Source organism: Microtus pennsylvanicus, chromosome 11 (assembly GCF_037038515.1).
Source record: "Microtus pennsylvanicus isolate mMicPen1 chromosome 11, mMicPen1.hap1, whole genome shotgun sequence".
NCBI classification, from domain to species: domain Eukaryota; kingdom Metazoa; phylum Chordata; class Mammalia; order Rodentia; family Cricetidae; genus Microtus; species Microtus pennsylvanicus.
The window spans coordinates 56,059,300-56,077,524 of NC_134589.1; positions in this window are offsets into that span (position 1 = coordinate 56,059,300).

An 18,225-nucleotide genomic window follows, 5' to 3' on the forward strand; every position below is an offset into this window, starting at 1 on the left:
CCATTTCTTTCTACCTCAGAAAGCAGCGTTGCTGAAGCCCCTGTCAGTGTTTCTTTTCTGTGTTCTGTGAGGTGTCAGGAAGGAGGTATGTCCAAAGCAGAACACAGCTTTATTATACCATGCAGTTTACCCATGGGCTCAGTGTCTTTCCATTCTTCCAGAAGTTTTAGGCTGGGGCATCGGGGACGTAGGAATTTTAGATGGGGGATGCTCAACCTGTGCAATCTTTTCGCCTTATGGTATGTAAGCACTCATGCCTGGTACATGGGACACCTGCAGATTTCTGCACTCATGTATGTCATCTGGACATTCTATTAAGCTCTCACCTTCTGATCACTGTGGAGTTATCCATTCCTAGGTATATAACCAAAGATCTAAAATATTGTTTCTTCTCAATGAATATGTGTGTGTGTGTGTGTGCAATATCTCATTTAATTGGCCAGATTTTCATTACAAAGTTAAATAATAAAAAATGCCTTTTCCTGGTTTTAGGAGGACATCAGTCAGTGTCTGACTCTTAGGATATGACTCATTTGTTTAGCACAGAAGTCATTGCCTTTTAAAGAAGAACTTGCTCTGTGCCTTTTCAGTTTCCATTCTGAATATCTATAGCATTTTAACAAGTGTCTCAGTGACTGCTAAGGTTACTACATGCCTAACTCTAATGGGGTTTGTTAATGGATTTCTTAATATGAAAACATCTGTGCATTTCTGACGTGGCGTGGCTTGGCTGATTATAAAGGATAGCCCTTTAGTGCACAATTTCATTCAGTTGTCTTATATTTTAGTGAGCACTTTAGAATTTGGGCCCATAATTCATTAGTTTGACCATGGTATTTGTGTAGCTGCTTTCTTTGTGAGGTCTGGTACCAGTATTCTTCACATAGTAAATATTCTAAATGCTATTGCCTTTCTTTTTTAGCTGTTCGGAGACAGTTTATATTGTATGGAGATTATCTGTTCCTTCCAAGTTTGAAAGGATGATAAAGCCCCGGGTGAGCCCTTCCTCAGAAGGTGAGACTTCGGCAACTTCCCAGTTTCTATATATACCTCTTGAGTCAGCTTGGGAACCTTATCCAGCTGTGGGCCAGGAGTCGGCTGAGATGTGAGTGCGCCAGTGATGGACGCCTCCAGTCACCTGACAGGCATCACTAATTCACCTCTAGAGTCAGGCGCCCGCCTGAAGCTGAAGCTCTCCGTTTAATATTTATTAAATTCCAGGGCAGAAAGTTGGCTCGTCCCCAGCTGTATAGCTGGTCTTGCTTCTGGTCATCAGCGCTGCTTGATGTATGCTCGAATCTGATTTGAGATCAGCTCTCATGTAATAAACATCAAGAAGTGAGGCTGGTTGTGGGTAGGACAGGCCTTGATCCCTCTTCATTGCAACTGGCTGGGATTCACCAAAAAGAATTCAAAAATTGTAAACAGCCTAATAGGCTTAGATTTGTATTTTCTCAATAATCCTCTTGCTATATGCGGAGTTGGCATAGGAGTATTCTGGCTGTGAATTCATTGTTCCTAACCTTAAGTGCCTGGGTGTAGTAGTATCTAGACACTGCTGTAGCAGAGTACCAAAGGCTGCTTTAGAACCATTGATATTTATTGCTTAGAGTTCACAAGGCTGGAAGCAGAGTTCAAAGAGCTGGAGAGTTGTGGGCCGCGAGCTGTGATGGAGACTGTCCTGCTTAGTTTTTATTGTCAGCTTGACAAAACCAAGAGCTATATGGGAAGAGGTGTCTCAATTGAGAGATTGCCTGGATCACGGCCCACGGCCACGTCTGTTGGAACTTGTCTCGGTTATTGACTAATGTGACAGAGGCCAGCCCAGTGTGGGTGGTGTCATTCCTTGGCAGGCAGTCCTGTATTATATAAGAAAGGTGGCCAAGCAGGAGCCACAGGGAGGAAGTAAATAAGCATCCTTCTCCACGGTTTTTGTCCCAGGTTTCTTCCTTGAGTACCAACCACGGCTTTCCTCGGTTATGAACTATCATCTAGAAGTGTAAGCTGCAATAAACTGTCCTTCCTCCCTTAAACTGCTTTAGGTCACGGTGTTATTCACAACAACAGGAAAACAAACTAGACTAGGAACCCTGGTCTATATTTCTCTCCTAAGTTTTGGTTGGTTGCTGGCCATCTTTGGGGTTCCTTGTCTTGCAGACATATCTCTTGCCCCATCATCTGTCTTCTTGCTGAGTCCACACACTTAATATTAATTTATTGTTACTATTATTGCTGTTTGTGTGTGCGTATGCTGGTGCACATGTGTGTAGCATGCATGTGGAGGTCAGAGGATAGCTTTTGGGAGTCAGTTCTCTCCTTCCACTGGGGGCTTTAGGGATTTAACTCAGGTCGTTATGCTGATGAGGCAAGCATTTTTCCCCGCCTTGCCATCTCATGGCACCCCTACCATTCTTGGATAAGGATAGCCATCACATTAGATTAGGACTCGTCCTAATGACCTAACTTGATTACCTCTGTAAGGCTCTATGACAAATAAGGTCCTATCTACGCTACACTGGTAAGACTCCGGCAAGCCTTTCAGAGGAGACAGACTTCACCCACCACACTAGTGATCCTGCCTACGGAGGAGAGTCAGGTGACCTTTCTTCTGCTTGCAGGGACTGATGACATTCGTGGTCTCATGTAGCAGATATGAGTGGGTAGGCCACCAGCTGCCTTTCTTAACCCACTCCGTCTGAAGTGTGAGATAGTGCTGCGGAATTCTGTTACCAGATGGTTCCAACCATCTCCAAATTACATTTCTATGACAATATTGCCCTGAGTTGAGAACACAGGGTACGTGAGGCCCTTCAAACAAAGCACTGGGGCAACCCCAAGACTGTGCTGCCGGCTCTTTCTGACTTTTACTTCTTCCCTGTCTAAGGACCAGAAGGGCGCCACCTCCAGGCCACAACTCTAGCAGCTTCCCTGCTTTGGGGGTGACGGTTGTGGCAGAACGGGGCTCTAGAGGAGCATCATTCATACAGTCTAAAGGCAGACGGTTCATGGGGGCATCAGTGGGCTGAGCACTCTTACACCAGTGGTCTTCAATCAGTTCTCCAGGGATCCCTGCTGCCTCGATTGCCCCCGACTTTCTCTCCTGAAGGTTGGAGGCTTATAAAATAGCTGTTTTGGCCAAAGCTGCACAATAAAGAATCACATTTGACTCTCGCATTTCGCCTCTCCTCTTGCTAACTAAATAATGTGACATTTCAAATTTGGAAGCTTCAAGTTGAGCTTACATTTTAGGTTTCGACTAATTTTATCAAGGTCTTCCTGGGACGCTCGTCAGTTTCCAAAGTGCTTTGATATGATCTCATCTTATTCTGACCATGAGTTGCCTCTTCTGCTCATTTTTCATGGCGATAACTCACAGGAGTTTCTGGAGGCATGGTGGTGACTTGGCCAGCACCATTGAGATAGCAGGGGAGCCAGGACTCTGCCCAGGTTTGCTGACTCTCTGCCAGGCTCCTTCCATGAGGTCATTCTGCTCTGGCTTTCTCCCGGTCCAGACAAGTTTCATGGCTCACTCAAGGACTCAGACCACAGCTGCCTCCTCCCCCAGAGCCTTTCCAAAGTCAATGAACAGGCTGCTGTCATGTTGCTCCATCTCTCTAGATCAGGGGCTGGCAATCTGCTGGCTTTCTGGCCCGCTTTTGCTAGTTTATGAATGTCCCCTCTTTTTTTTTTTTTGACACATTTAAAGAGTTATAAAAGAAGAAACAAAGAATGAAAGTATTTTGACATGAGGTTTATAGCACCCCCCCCCAAAAAAAAACCATCAGCAGTTTACTATTGAGTCTTTTCCAGAAAATGTGTTCCAGCCCCTGCTAGGTAAGTGAACCTCCCATCGTCTTCTTTTAAATGATACACACTCACGGCCGCAGCCTGAATAGTCCGCAAAATCAGCTTCAAATCATAATCCCTGCTGTGGTGGAATTGAGAGGAGCCCCTCTAAGAAGTGATCATGCCGTGAGGACTCAGCTCTTTAGGAAGCAATCAATGCCTCCTATAGTGGTTCTCAACCTGTGGTTCATGGCCCCTTGGCAAGTCCCAATCTCCAAAAATAATTACATTATGATTTGTAATAGTAGCAAAGTTATAGTTATGAATTAGCAACAAAAATAATTTTATGGTTGTGGGTCACCACAGCGTGAGAACCTTTATTGAAGGGTCACAGCATGAGGAAGGTTGAGAACCACAACCTTATAAGAAGGCTGAGGGTTAGGCAGTGGTGACACATGTCTTTAATCCCAGCACTCGGGAGGCAGAGGCAGGTGGATCTATGTGAGTTTGAGGCCTGCCTGGTCTGCAAAGTGATTTCCAGGACAGCCAGGGCTACATAGAGAAACAAACAAACAGATAACAAACAAACAAAACAAAACAACAAGAATAGAAGACTGAGGTTGTAGCTTACTTAGCTCCTCTTCCCCTCGCCTCGCCTTGTGGGAGGACCAGCAGCAATCACAGAAAAGAGCCTTCGCCAGACACAAGGCTTGCTGGCACCTTGATCTGGCCCTTCCCAGATTCCTGAATTATGAGACATGAAATGCCTGTTTTCCCAGACTCAGGTATTTTGTTATAGCAGCAGGAATGCATTAAATAGCGCTATTTAATCCCATGATTTCTGTGCTCTGTTTATTTATGTAAAATGGACCTCTGACAGGTGCTTGGGAGTATCCAAAGATCTCTCTCATCCTCGCTGACACTTTCCCCCTAGTGTCGGGCTCTTGATGAGTAAGGACAATGTGGAATCACCTCTCTGTTACAATTTGTCTGGAAAGATAGGAGAGACCTGGTGCCAAACAAAGGTTCCTTTGATCGAGATGGTCAGTGAGTACCGTACATCGTTCCAGATGGCCAGTGAGTACCATACACTGTTCCGGATGACCAGTGAGTACCATACATCATTCCAGATGTTCAGTGAGTACCATATACTGTTCCGGATGACCAGTGAGTACCATACATCATTCCAGATGTTCAGTGAGTACCATATACTGTTCCGGATGACCAGTGAGTACCATACATCATTCCAGATGTTCAGTGAGTACCATACACTGTTCTGGATGACCAGTGAGTACCATAGGTCATTCCAGATGTTCAGTGAGTACCATACACTGTTCCGGATGACCAGTGAGTAGTGTACATCATTCTAGATCACCAGTGAGTACCGTAAATTGTTCCAGATGGCCAGTGAGTACCATACACTGTTCCGGATGACCAGTGAGTACCATACATCATTCCAGATGTTCAGTGAGTACCATACACTGTTCTGGATGACCAGTGAGTACCATAGATCATTCCAGATGTTCAGTGAGTACCATACACTGTTCTGGATGACCAGTGAGTACCATAGGTCATTCCAGATGTTCAGTGAGTACCATACACTGTTCCGGATGACCAGTGAGTAGTGTACATCATTCTAGATCACCAGTGAGTACCGTAAATTGTTCCAGATGGCCAGTGAGTACCATACACTGTTCCGGATGACCAGTGAGTACCATACATCATTCCAGATGTTCAGTGAGTACCATACACTGTTCCGAATGACCAGTGAGCACCATACATCATTCCAGATGTTCAGTGAGTACCATACACTGTTCTGGATGACCAGTGAGTACCATAGATCATTCCAGATGTTCAGTGAGTACCATACACTGTTCTGGATGACCAGTGAGTACCATAGGTCATTCCAGATGTTCAGTGAGTACCATACACTGTTCCGGATGACCAGTGAGTAGTGTACATCATTCTAGATCACCAGTGAGTACCGTAAATTGTTCCAGATGGCCAGTGAGTACCATACACTGTTCCGGATGACCAGTGAGTACCATACATCATTCCAGATGTTCAGTGAGTACCATACACTGTTCCGAATGACCAGTGAGCACCATACATCATTCCAGATGTTCAGTGAGTACCATACACTGTTCTGGATGACCAGTGAGTACCATAGATCATTCCAGATGTTCAGTGAGTACCATACACTGTTCTGGATGACCAGTGAGTACTGTACATCATTCCAGATGTTCAGTGAGTACCATACACTGTTCTGGATGACCTGTGAGTACCATAGATAATTCCAGATGTTCAGTGAGTACCATACACTGTTCTGGATGACCAGTGAGTACCATACATCATTCCAGATGTTCAGTGAGTACCATACACTGTTCTGGATGACCAGTGAGTACTGTACATCATTCCAGATGTTCAGTGAGTACCATACACTGTTCTGGATGACCAGTGAGTACCATAGATCATTCCAGATGTTCAGTGAGTACCATACACTGTTCTGGATGACCAGTGAGTACCATAGATCATTCCAGATGTTCAGTGAGTACCATACACTGTTCTGGATGACCAGTGAGTACTGTACATCATTCCAGATGTTCAGTGAGTACCATACACTGTTCCGGATGACCAGTGAGTAGTGTACATCATTCTAGATCACCAGTGAGTACCGTAAATTGTTCCAGATGGCCAGTGAGTACCATACACAATGAGTACTAGGCTCACTGAAAGAAGAGAGAGACCTGCAGACTAGATGACAAACCCACATGGACAGGAAGTATGTCTTTTCTGTTTCTTGCTATCCTCAACACTTAGAAGAGGTACCAACAAAATATTTATTGGCTAATGAATTAGTCATAAAGTACCTAAGGTGGATTTGGGGAAGGAACTGGGATTTCTGCTGAGGTCTGAAAAGATCAACTCAACTCAATGAAATGAAGAAGCAATTCCACTTTGGACAGGAATAGAAATCAGCTGGGGAAGCTCAGGGTACATCTTCTCATTGTTTCCTTCCACCCAGTGAACAGTAATGCATGTCCGCTTTTGTTGTGGTGGCCTTTTAGCTCTGGCATGGCTGCGGAGCGACTTCAGCCACCCCCATCTCACATCTCTTTTCCTATTACTAATCTCCTGTATCAAGGTCCTTAAGTACATTATTTGTATTTTATTCTTTTCTTGGGACACACATTAAGGAAGAATGAGTTGGATGCTAAGCCTCCTACTGTGGAATATTGCTTTACACTGTGTGAATATATGTCGCTATGATTGGCTTAATAATGAAGCTGACTGGCCAATAGTTGGACATGATATGATCAGGGGAAGACCAAACAGAGAAGAAGTGTAGAGTCAGAGGAGTAACGAGCAGACACAGACAGAAGCAAAATGAACATTACATGCCGAGAAAAGGTGCCAAGCTATATGGCAAAGCATAGATAAAAAATATGGGTTAATTTAAAATGTAAGAGTTAGTTAGTAAGAAGCCTGAACAATTAGCTGAACATTAATAATTAATATTAGGACTCCATGTCAGTTATTTGAGAACTGGTGGTTTGGGAAAGAAATCCTACAATCTCTCTCGTTACTGGATTGATTGTGGAAATCCTGGCTTAATAGAATTATCTCAAGTATTATTTTCAGTAATTCCATTATATTTCCAGATATAAAGGCTTACTCTATAGATGACCTCTTTTCTATTTAGCCGCATCGATTTCCCCCTCATTTTTAGCAAGTGTTTACTACAATAAACACTCATATGCATATCATCTTAGAAGCTACTATTAAAAAGATTTTGCTCAGCTGGGTGGTGGTGGCATACGCCTTTAATCTCAGCACTTGGGAGGCAAAGGCAGGCAGATCTCTGTTAGTTCAGGTCAGCCTGGTCTACAGATTGAGTTCTAGGACAGCTAGGGCTCTTACACACAGAAACCCTGTCTCGAAAAACCAAAAAGAAAATTGTTCTTGGGTTTACAGGGTGAGACCATAAGTGAGTGCTGGTAAAGCTTCCTAAGTTATATTACTTTAGCTTATTATATTAGGAGAACTCTAAAAATAAGTCAGAAATTGAATTTTCTCATTCATATGTCAGCCTTTTCTCATAATGTGATTGATAATTTGCCATTAAAAGCGGATGGCCACTCCTTTGTCCATTAATTCATCAACCAATCATTCATTCATGCATCATCTATCCATCCATTACCTGCCATTCAAGCTTGAGGTGAACGCCTTCTTTGTACCTTACACTGTTTTTAAAAAATAATAGAAGATAGTAAAAGAAGAATCCACAGAGGAGGGCACAAAGTGGTTGAAATTGTGCTGGTTGGCTTTATTTTCAACTTGACACAGTCCAAGTCACCTGGGAAAAGAGCCTAAATGTTGCAATTTTCAAGATCAGATTGGCCTATGGACCTGTCTGTGGGGACTGTCTCACTTGTCAACTGACACAGGAAGACTCAGTCCTTTGCAGATGGCCTCCTTCCCTAGGCTGGGTTCTGAACTGTGTTAAGAGTGAAGATAACCAACAAACCAGTAGGCAGCACATGCGCCCTCATTTCTCTCTGCTCTTGGCTGTGGATTTGATAGCATCAGCTGTCTTGCATGCCTGCTTCAGAGACTTCCCCCTGATGAGGATTGGCTCCCTATGGCCTGGGACAGAAGGCTTCCTCCCCGGTCTCACCTTTTTCAGGCTGCTTGTCACAGTAATAGAGGTGAGAGGAGAGCAAGCATCAAACCATGCGTAGGAGAGCTGTCAGTGGCAGGAATGACAGAGGTTGGATGAGATATAAGAACTAGTGTCGTCGTTCAACCTGTGTTGGCTTTTGTCCACCCAGGACTGTAAAGAGGTTGGTTGTCTATTTTAGTTCTTAGTTTCCTCATCAATGGTAAAGCAAAATCAATCGGATTATAATAAAACCATCATGGACTTACACAACCCACCCCATTGATCATTCTCCTTTGCTCTACATAGTTAAAAAACAATGCAACATTTCAAAGCCAGTATGTTTTATACAAAAGTCCTTAGCTTCGGGTGACTGTGGGAAGACCTTTTAACACACTAAGTGTTGGTCCTACAAGATAAACATTGGCTGAGGAATGGTTGGCCTGTTTCAGACAAGAAGCCCATTCTAGTTCATCCCAGTCATTTCCGAAAGATATCCTCTGTGGGATGCCAGTGGGCAGTCATCACTGTGCAGGGCAATCGACTTTCTTCAGTAAACAAACACGTTGCTTGTAAATGTGTCAAAAATGGGACCAGAAAAGACTAGCTAGAGGGTCACATCCCGCAAGAGAAAAAGAGAAGCAATTGTCTGTCCTGTCAATGGAGAGACTAAGTAAGGAGTATTCTAAATGCTTCCTGCACCAATAGATGCTCTTTGTTTCAAACTACACCCGAAATCCAAGGAATGAGGTCCAGCCCGGGCTATTGCTGAGTCTGAGTGGCAACTGGTCCCTCCTCCACTGTGTGGGCCCTGTCACTGTGTGTTAGACACAGTGCATCAAGCTGCACCAGAGGAGAGCAGATTTAGAGCCAGCTCTGCCCAGGGGAAAGAAAAAAAAAAACATGACAGAAGGAGAGCAGACCCCGCTATTCATGGAAACTACGTCCTTGCTCCTGCAAAGACTGTTAGCAAGCGCGTGGCCTCCGAGTTCTATATGGCTTTTTGGCACATCGTTTTAATCAAAAGAAGAAAAGGAAACACTAAAAAGGCTTCAAACCCTAAACACAATGAGCTGGCAGTGGAAGGCGAAGTTAAGTCATTCCAGTACTATGCCAGGCTTGGAAAAAAACATCTGTGCCTGCAGAGGCCGAGACACAAGAAAGAAACCTCAGACTTTTAAAGCAAGAAGATTTACCGCCGATTCGACAACAGCTCCGAAGCCCGTCAGACAGCTCAGAGCTGTTGCCGGGAGCATGTGGGTGCATGACCCCTGGCTGCATTGGGGTAGACACAGTGGGGAGTCAGGAGAGATCTCTGATGTCCACGGTTGAAGATTTGTGTCCAGAAATACATTTGCACATTGGAAAGTGCCGCCTCCTTTGGTAGAGGCAAACTCTAAAAGGCCTGCTTCACCTCTGATAGGAGGGGTTCTCGTTAGCTTGGTAAGTCCATTCCCCACATGTTGGCCTTGAGCGTAGACATGGGGTACGACCCCAGAGTACTCCCTTCCTGTGCTTTCAGGCCACCTCAGAGATGCTCATTCCACGCCTACATTGCCCTCTGTAGGGCAAGTCATGAAACTTCCAGGGGTGGGAAATTTGTAGGCATAAGATCTGGTTATGTCTCCCAGGCCCTTCTCCTCGCCAGCAGTTTACATGGCAAATAACCCCCTGAGATGGCAGCATATGGGACAGTCTCTAGTTTTATGTGTATGGGTATTTTGCCTGCATGTAAGTCTGTGTGCCTCTTGAGAGCTTGCTGCCCACAGAGGGAGGGTCTCCTGGAACTGGAGTTACAGCCTGTAGGTGGTGGGAGATGGTTATGAGCCCACAGGCAGGTGCTAGGAGTCAAATTCCGCCTCTGGAAAAGCAGCCAGTGCTATCAATCCCTGAACTATTTCTCCAGACAATTCTGTGTTTTGATCTTTGTTCTAGATAACTTTATTTGTTAAGCAGATACAGCCCATAGTCACCTGAGAAAGGAATATTAATTGATCAATATTAACAGACCATACAGTCTCATGGGCATGTCTTGGGGGGGGATTGTCTTCACTGTTGATTGATGTAGGGAGGCCCAGTCCACTGTGGGCAGCATCATTCCCTGGGAAGGGGGCCTGGGTTGTATAAGAAAGCTACCATCCCTTACATGGTTGTGCTGGACTTCCTTGGTTGTCTCTTCCCTGTTAGAGTTGATGCTGTGTGGAACAGCCAAGAGGCCTGCCATTTGGTTCCGCTGCCCTCAGTGGCAGACTGTGACCCGGAAGAGTAAGCCAAATGAAATCCGCCCCTTCCCTCCATTGCTTGTGGTCAGAGATTTGATCACAGCAATGGAGAGGAAACTGGAGCAGCTGTGGTCTCTTAGGAAAAGATTTATCCTCGATTCCAGAGTTGGTCCACTGTATCCACATCTGAGGATGCAGCCAACCCTGGATTAAAAATACTTTAAAAAAAATTTCATGTGTATGTAACACATGCACGTGGTAGTGCCTGAACAATAGAGCACAGTATCTTACATGGTATTTACATGGTTGTAGGTACCACAATCAGTCTGAGATGGTTTAACACACTCAGCAGGGTGTGTGGGATTACCTGCAGGCACTGTTGCCATTTTATAGACAGGCCCTGAGCAGCTGTGGCTTTGGGTGTCTGTGTATGCTCTGCAGCACACTCCCTTGGATGAGAAGGGATGATGGGATTTCATTGATAGCATCTCCCTTGCCTTTCACACGTGTACCTCCTGCTTGTTTCTTCAGCACCCCCAGAGGCAGTGGGAAGTGCTGCCCATGGGCTGATGGGATAATTCTCTCTGCCTTTATCAGCTGGTTTGCTTCCTCCCATTGGTTCTTGGGTGTGAGGATTCCAGAGCAGTTTTCGCTCTCTCCTCTATAGGTGAGTGAAAAAAGGCGTATTTCACATCATCAGATGGCAAAGGCATTCTGCTGCTAGGCAGAGTAGAAACCACAGCGTATTAGAAATAAACTCATTTAGCTAGTGGTTCCTGAAGCCTCCCCAATTCCGTCTGAAACATTACTATTCCCTCCCTTTCTCTTCCTCCTTCTGTTCCCTATATAGCGTGAGCACCCTAATCCCATGTAATTCTCAAAGTCTGAATTTTGATCAATCTTCTGATTGTTCCCATTTCTTGTAACTGAAACAGAATTTTGGAAGTTGCCTCTGCTTATGATGGAAAAATTTTATTTGTGCTGTGTACAAGTTGGTTAAAGCTTCGATTCATACTATCAGTTTAATGCTCAAAAAATGCAGTTCATTTCCCAAATAGTGTGTGCTGGGGTGGTAAGCAGGCTTAGGTTTGAATTGTAATGTAATACTAGTTAATTCGGTGATCTCGCATGACTTTCCTGATCTCTGTAAGCCCATTTCCTCACTTGTTAAACGCGCACAATCCCAATTCACTGCAATAGTCACACAAGAACAAATTTTGACATAGTCTTTAGCACAATGGGAGTGCATAATAAATCCTAGCTTTTAGATGATCATTGTGATTTCCTCCACCAACAAAATCTACAGAGGCTTGCTTTACCGTTAGGATTAACCTACTCAAATATTTTATCATAGGTATTTTCACGTATAAGAACACACTATGTTTCATGATTAGCCAGTGATGTATTTTAATCCAAATCAGTACCAGGCTTATCAAATCAGTACTCATAATCAGAGTTAGAAGTAGTTTGGAGATGTCAGAGTTAGGTGTTTAAGCTGTTTATTTAGTTACTAAGGTAGAAATAGACTAGTAGGGTCCTTCAGCCTTGCTCAAATAACATGTAAGTCTAGGCTAGTCACACAAAACATTGTGTGTCACTTACTGTTTGAGTCCAGAGGCTTGAAATGGACCACACCTGGAGGTTCCACTGCCTCCTAAATGTCCTGGTTATGTGGATGCCCTCCTAGCCTTTTCTAAGAGCCGGTTCACATGAATTTGGTAGGAGGCGTTTAAGTCAGCTTGGGTAAGATGTAGATTGTCTCCGATGGCCAATAAACTTGTACATTTCCATCTGTGACATGATTGTAGCTGATCGTAATGAGAAAGAGAACTATGAGATCGTTTCCCTCCACTAAACTCTCCAACAATGTTTGACATTGCCAGGTTCTTTAGGATCATGGCTGCTCAGGCTCTCCCTTTTCTTCACTGGCTGACTCCTTCCTTTCCTTTAAAAACTATTCATTAGAATTTTTCTGTTTCTGTGTCTCTGTCTGTCTGTCTCTGTCTCTCTGTTTCTCTCTCTCTGTCTCTCTCTGTCTCTCTCTCTCTCTTTGTGTGTGTGTGTGGAATGAGAAGACAACTTTGTGGAGTTGCTGCTCTCTTTCCAGCCTTTATGTTGGATCTGGAGATCAAACTGATGCTGCCAGATGTGTACAGCAAGTGCGCATGCCTGCTGAGTCAGCTCAACAGTCCCCAAACACTTTTCTTAACCAGTTAGGTTGCCTTTACCTTAAGACGTAAGATAAATCTAAAAATAGAATGACTTTATGAGAAGTTTACTTCTCCTCCTTCCCAACTCTTCTAACCTCCCTCCCTTCCTTGCTTGGATCTGGGGCTTGAACTCAGGACATCGTCAGCCTAGCAAGTGTACGACCATGGAGCTACATGCTGGGCCACGCCCCTTCTTCATGAACTCTGTTGACACTGGAGTGTCATCCTGACAGAAGGCACTCTATGGTATTAAAGTTGTTTTCCTTATTTATCTCTGTGTGGTGGCTATGCACGCCATAGTCTATGTGTGGAGGTCAGAAGACAGCTTTGGGAAGTGTGGGTTTCCTCTACATGTGGGTTCTAGAACTTGAGGTCCGTTGGCAGGCTTGGTGGAAAACTCCTTTTCTCACTGAGCCATCTCACTTGTTCCTCTACGCTATTATTAAAAAAATAAGAACTTAGATATTTGTAAAGATGATACCAGCAATATAAAAGATGACTTACTAACTTAAAAATAACTACTAATGAGGCAAGCATGCATTTTTTTTCCTGAGAAAACATCAGGATTCTGCATGTATTTAAAATGATTTCTATTAAAATAAAATAGGAAGGAAAATTCTGCCCTACTTCACCCCGTTCTAATACCTACCAGTACTACCGCCCCAATTCCAAGAAAATCTGAACAATGGTTTCTGTGTTGCTTTGAATTATTTGTAACTCATTTGATGATTAAATATAATATTCTATCTCAAACAGGTAGACAAATATAGGCTCAGAGGTAATACAAATATTAGGAGTAGCTCATGTAATTAGGTAGAATTTTACAGGATGGCTTCTTATAAACAAGCTACTGAATTTTACGATGACAAGACACAGAATGAGCTATAAATACAGCAATAAAGAACCTTCACAGTAACCGACTTCTTGTTTAAATTCTTCATCCGTTCAGGGTCGGTGTCCGACCAAAGGGCTCTAGCATCTATGGCTGTCTGTATGATGTGGTAGATTGGCTTGTGTTTTCAACCTCATGTGAGGGTTTGGTGGCCACTGGCACTACTTTTCATTCTATAATTTTGCATTCTATATTTTTTTCAAGCATAAGGAGCTTTTGATGAAGCCGTTCCCAATTGTCACAGCCTTCCCACCTTTTCCAACTCCTGTCCCTGCTGTGGTATTCACTAAAGCTCTCTAGAACAGTGGTTCTCAGCCTTCCTAATTCTGCAATGCTTTAATACAGTTCCTTATGCTGTTGGGATTCCCAACCCTAAAATTATTTTGTTGCTACTTCATAACTGTAATTTTGTTACTATTATGAATTATAATACAAATGTCTAATACAATATATAATTTGTGGGATAGATGATATGTGATCCCCCAAAGGGTTCGTGATCCACAGGTTGAAAACCATTGGCTTAGACGAAGACTCTAGGAGTCGAGTGGTTTTCTTCTATGCATTTGTAAGGTTCACCTTCTTTCCCCTTTCTGAAAGTCACATTCCTCAGTGTGGCCTGCTTGAGGCTCTTCTTCTGTTTACAATAAGCTGGTCTCATAAGGAAGCAACTGTGTGAGGCAGGAGAGTCTCCCAAATGAATACAGCAAGGCCTTCTCCCAAGGAAGCACAGCACCCAGTCTCCAGAGGCACCACAGTGGAGCCCTGACCAATGTTGGTTGGCAGTATGCATGGGCCAAGGATGCTGAGGTTCAGAGACACCATGCATACTGCCCAGTATTGACTCAATTTTCCTCCAGTCTGCATGGTGCACTAGTCAAGTGGACAGCCAGAGACCACCAGACAAACGTGAGCTTCTACCTCCTGTCTCTGAACCTCATTTTGCTCACTTCTAGCTACTTGAAGAATTGAAAAAAAAAGAAAAAGAAAAGCAGACTGCCTAGGAAAGTCTTTACATCCACTCAGATCTGTAGATTCCCAATGGTAGAAGAACACTGTATGTGCTATACTGTTTCAGATAATTTACATCTTCGAAAGCAACTGAAGAAGTACATCGCCTGAAAGATGGAGGAGTCCAGCCACAGGCTGGGCATGCATTCAGGTGAACTCCAAGGACCTAACGTGGTGACATGTCAGACTTCAGGGGATGCCTTTTCTAAGATTCTTAATTTAATGGCCTGGCCATTGCCTATTCTATTTCTTGCCAGATTATCCAGGTTTTGAGTTTCCCTGTGCAGCACATCCTCATCGTTCTGTAACCTGCTGTTGTAGCTGCTTTGTCTTCATTAGCTGGAGAGTTTGTTTTTCTAAGTATCCAGTGAGTTTGATCTCCATCACAGATTCTGCTAGCGCTCTTAGTACAAATGCTTTAAAATAGCCTCTGGGATTCCTGGGGGTTATCAACTTACAATGTGATGGTTCAGTCATCCTTAAAACTCTATGCCTACATATATTTCTTTTTCAAATTTTATTTTCAAACATTAAATAACCATGTGATGAACATCTTCCCACAGTATCCTATTCCACAATGAGTCAGAAGACAAATCTATCTTTTAGGCAAGCTAGGAAGGGAGAGTCTGGGACAATTGACTTTCAAATAGTGGCTGTATTTAAATATGTGTGCTCATAGGAGCATGGTGGACACCCTTAAAGACAGTGAACTCTCCCTCTCCCACTAGCTACTACTGTGATCAGGAAGCATTCTTTCGTTGTGCTTACCTACTGCCTCTGGATTTTTGTAGCCTTTCCACTTTCTCTTCTGCAATGATCCCTGAGCCTTGGGAGGAGAGGAATATGATACAGAAATCCCATTTAGGGCCACTGTTACTTTTTCTCTGTACCTTGACCAGTTGTGGGTCTCTGTGTCATCACCACCTGCTGCAAGAAGAAGTTTCTCTGATGAAGGCTGAGAGATGCTCTGATCTATAAAATGAGGAGGAGGAGTCAGTAGGAATTGAGTAAACACTATGTCCCATGAACAGAGTATAGTAATTGGTATAGGAGGTCTTTCTGTCTGTGTGTTGCTTTCATTGGTTAATGAATAAAGAAACTGCCTTGGCCTGTTGATAGGTCAAAACTTAGGTAGGCAGGGAAAACTAAATGGCATGCTGGGAGAAAGAAGAGCAGAGTCAGAGAGAGACACCATGGAGCTGCTAGAGACAGACATGGTAAATCTTTCCTGGTAAGCCACTGCCACATGGCGATATACAGATTAATAGAAATGGGTTAAATTAATTTAAGAGTTAGCCAATAAGAAGCTAGAACTAATGGGCCAAGCAGTGATTTAATTAATACAGTTTTTGTGTGGTTATTTCAGGGCTAAACTAGCCCGGTGGCTGGGACAAACAGTGGCCTTTCACCAACAAGTAATAGGTTCTCACCTACGGTCTGGTCTATGACCTTGTTTAGCTACAGATTCTTGTCATAGCTATGCCAGCTATGGAATCCATTTTGTAGAGTAGGCATTAAATCCAAACAGAAAGTCATTGATTAATTCCATGGTGTTTGTGTGGCTATTGCACCAGGACACACGCGTCACCTGTCAGGCCTTGATTATTGCTGGCACGTTTTTACAGTTGGATGATAATGATGATAAATTTTCTCCTCCGGTAGCATGCACGGCATCTTCCTGCACTACTGCGAAAGCCAGCCAATAAGTACCAACTTGATTTCTCTGTGTTCTATGACTCAAACACGTGGTAGCTTCAGCAATAAGGTCTTAGTGTCAAGTTCTGGAGGGCACCCAAGAACCTTGGCAATAGCCTGTAATGTTTAGGGATCCATGGACCTCATTGGTCAACAATTCTAATAGAGGTAACCTTTTCTTCTTTCTCTCTGAGTTTAGAAAGCAAACAGACAATAAGTAAACAAATCCAAGCAAACCAGAATAAAAAAAAAACAGAGAAAAATCACAAGAAACACACACATCCCATAAAAACATAGAACTGGACACCATGGTGTCTACTCTTGTGAGTGTTGCTTGTTCTTTTCCAAGGCTCTCATGTGCATCATTAAATTATTAATACAAGTTCTCTCAAATTTTTTGATGTGGGCACATATCGCTATAGACTTTTCCCTTAGGACTGCCTTCCCTGTGACCCAGGGCTTTCGGTGTGTTCTTTCCACCCTCATCAAGTTATAAGAACTTCACAAATTCCTTTCCTGATACCAACTTTAATCTTTGGTGGCAAGACAAAATACACAGTGTGATTTCAATTTTCTCATATTTGTTGAGACATTGTGTTCTAATATATTACCTATTTTTAAGAAAGCCCCATGAGATGCTGAGAAGAATGTGTATTTTTTAGTGCTTGGATGTAATGTTCTGTAGATGTCTTTTAGGCCCATTTGGTTTATGATGTTATTCAACTCCAGAGTTTCTCTGCTCAGTTTTTTTGTTTTCTTGGATGACTCGTCTTTTGTTGAGATTTGGGTGTTTAAATCACCCATTCTTACTGTGTTTCAATTTTAAATTAAGATAATGACTTTGTTTCAACTGAATTTGGGGGAGGGTGGCATATATGGATCTGTGTTCAGTCTTCTGCAGGTTGGTATACAGTTTTGCCATGACCATTTGTTGAATAAGTTGTTTGTTTTCCCAGTGCATGATTTTGATGCCTTTGTAAAAATATTAGGAGTCCACAGATGTGTCTCCTATTATTTTCCTTTGGTCTGCTTGCCTGTTTTGTGCAAGTACTACACTGTTTTGGGCACCTCTGCTCTGTGGTGTAGTGTGAAGGAATTTCTTAGACCATCTATGGTTCTGTGTTTTTTTATGAGTTCTAGGATTTTTTGTTTGTATAATATCTTTGGAATTTTGATGGAGAGTGCATTGAATCTATATCTTGCTTTTGGCAATATAGCGATCTTCCTAATTATTTCTGTCAAGCAATGTGGAAGCTAATCCTATCATCTAATATTTTTCTTGTTTTCTTTTTTCAGAATCTTGAAGTTTTCCTTATAGAAGTCTTCTATTTCCTTGGTTAGATTTATGTCTACATTATTCTAGACTATTTTGCATGGCATATTTTTCTTGATCTCTTCCTCTGTAAGATTGTTATTGATGCATAGCAAACTAATATTTTTCATTTGTTGATTTTTGTATTCAGCAAGTACACTGACATTGTTTCTCAGATTAAAAGGTCTTCTGATAAGAGCCCATAGGATAATTTAAGTACAGAATCATGTCATATGCAAATAGGGATAGCTTAATTAATTCCTTTAAAATTGTTACCTTTGCCGGTTGTGGTGGCACATGCCTTTAATCCCAGCACTCGGGAGGCAGAGGCAGGTGGATCTCTGTGAGTTTGAGGCCAGCCTGGTCTACAAGAGCTAGTGCCTGGACAGGTTCCAAACCTACATAGAAACCCTGTCTCAGAATCCCCTCCCCCCAAATGC